The sequence below is a fragment of the Benincasa hispida genome, chromosome 1 (genome assembly GCF_027475165.1).
Source record: "Benincasa hispida cultivar pf3 chromosome 1, pf3_genome.v1.1, whole genome shotgun sequence".
NCBI classification, from domain to species: Eukaryota; Viridiplantae; Streptophyta; class Magnoliopsida; order Cucurbitales; family Cucurbitaceae; genus Benincasa; species Benincasa hispida.
Window position 1 is genome coordinate 66,301,094 of NC_143478.1, and position 2,936 is coordinate 66,304,029.

The following is a 2,936-nucleotide window of genomic DNA, read 5'->3' on the forward strand; positions in this document are numbered from 1 at the left end:
TCTTAAGTTATTTATTCAATTTTCTTACATGGGGTAATCTAACAAATTGGCTATGTTTGTACGATTGTTTGTTTGATTAGCCTTAAATGCTAATCATTAGATAGTTATCACCTAGAAGTAAGGGTTAAATAAAGTTTGTGAAGTTAAATTGGGATTTCATTTAATAAGCATTACTTTCAAACCTAGATAAATTTCGCTCAAATAATTGATTAGATGATGGAAATCAATTGTTTGGCTTAGCGCTGCCTTTAATCTTAATGCCTGTTGATTTGTTGTTTAGTTGAGGATTCTCGCTTTTCTTCGAATTAACCCTCTTTTACGGACTATCAGTTAGGATTCTAAACGAGTAGGCTAAGTTTAATTGAAATTTCTCACATGAGCTTTTGAATAAATTTATGATAGATTTGAAAAAGGAATGGAATAAACTAGAATGACTCAAGCTAATATTTTGTTCGATTGATTATTTTTACTCATTTAATCTCACTCCGTGCGTTTCAATCTTCATGCAATTTGCATTTACAATTTTCACAAAATCCCCTGTGGTTACATCCTATAAGCTTCAAATTTGATAAATCTAAATCGGCTCTCTGTGGGATCGACGCTGTACTTCCCTTGTTATATTTAGTAAGTCACGAAATTTAATTTGGGAGCAATACGACTTTGCGAACGGTTCAAACCATAACGCACCACTTACAGAAAGCGAAACAACTTTTAAGGTAGGGACCGGGAAAATTTTTCAGCTAAAATAGTGGGAAATATGAAGTTATTTATTGGTGATAAATACATTTTACTAGAAAATCTGTCTTATATTCCTTCTATGAAAAGAAATTTAATATCTATCTCATGTTTCCTTGAATAAAATTACAAAGTCTGTTTTGAAAGTAATGACGTGTTTATTATTTTGAAAGGTATTAAAATATGTTCTGCAAATTTAAAAAATAACTTATACGAGTTAAAACCAACTGAGGTAAAAGATGTTTTAAATATAGAGATGTTTAGAACAGCTGAAACTCAAAAGAAGAAACGAAATATTTCTCCAAATGCCTATCTTTGGTACTTAAGATTATGACACATTAATCTCAATAGGATTGGGAGACTAGTTAGAAGTGGACTTCTAAATCAGTTATAAGATAACTCTTTAGCTCAATGTGAATCTTGTCTTGAGGGTAAGATGACCAAAATATCTTTTATAGGAAAAGGTCTTAGAGCCAAAGAATCCTTAGAATTGGTACATTCAAACCTTTGCGGTTCGATAAATATTAAAACAAGAGGAGAGTATGAATATTTCATCAGCTTTATATATGATTATTCAAGATATGATTATATTTACTTAACGTATCATAAGTTTGAAACACTTGATAAGTTCAAGGATTATAAGGCAGAGGTGAAGAACCAATTACGTAAAAAGATTAAAATACTTCGATCAGATTAAGGTAGTAAGTGAAGGAAATCAAACACAAGGATCTCTATGAGCAGCAGAAGGGGTCGTTCCAAATTCCATTCGAATTGAATACAAACAGTTGTCTTTAACAAAAACTAACAGGTCATGATATACAGAAATTACAGCATCCTATACAATGATACAAGAGATAGAGGATGGCGTACCTTTAAAGAACGATTCTTCAGGAATCCCTCGATCATTCTAAAATGCGTCCAAAACCAGCACTCGAATGCAACGAAGAGCCCAACAAAAACACGAACAACGAACACAGCTCCTCGAACCCAATTGAGTTCCACTCGATTAACGAACTAAGTAAAGACACTACCACAAGTGTTACCTTAGTATTCTCGGTGTGAGAATCCAGAAGTTGTAGGCTTTGTATGATCTTGGCTTCAAGAAGAGATTGGAGGTATGTGATCGAGTAGACGATCGAGCAAATGGGAGATAAGACACTGTCTATCGCATAGACGATGGGCTCGATTGTTTAGTAAATGCAAGCCTATTGCATAGACTTTGCTATTTAATCGTGTAGCAACGATCAACTGAATGACTATCGTATAGTCAACTCTACACGATCGTTTAGTATCTGTCAACGCTATCGCTTAATGTAACTCTTTCACTTGATAACTTTTTTCGTGAGTTTTTTTTCGAATGAGGCAACTTCTAAATTTAGAAAAAAAAATTTCTTTCATCTCACGGTTTCCATAAAACTTCCAATAACCTGCCACTCAATCGGTTATTATTGAAAAAAAAATTATTTATCATATAATTAATTTATTATAAATAAATATGATAACCAACTTATCATATTATATTTATAACCTATAGTTTTAATATTTCATCTCATGAAACATGTAAACCATAGTTCTTTTTTTATTTTATGGTACTTAATGTAAATCACATTTACATTAATTCCTCCAATTAATGTATATCATACATCACCCCAGTTATATTATATATAATTGAATTTTTTCTTATTAATTTGAACACTTCAAACTAACATCAAAATTTGATTCTCCATTTGAACCCATTGAGTTACCAATGGGACCTTATGGATTTGTAGCTTGAAGCTCCAACGGTATGTGAATAACTAACTAAACTCTTTAGTCACGAGATCCATTATCCATTAACTGTCGGGCACTCACTAAAGACCAGTAGCTGCACTATTCTCACTACAGATTTATTTCTGTGTCCATATTAACCAATCAGCAGTACGATAGCCCTTCAAAAATCGTTCGTAAGTATAGTTGGGCCAATATACCATTTTACCCTGTAGTTACATCTAACTCCTTAAGTACCACTGATTCCTCTAATGAACCTAAGTCATCTCTTCCAAAGAGAGGGTGTGGCCACTATGTTTAAGATCTGGAATCAACCCTTAATGGAGCAATCTATTTATTTACCCATGCCTCAGGGAAGGAGTGAATTCCATCTTGTGTAACCGAGTTCCTAACTCCCCAATCAAAAAAATCCCCAAAAAGGTAGGCTTGTTGAG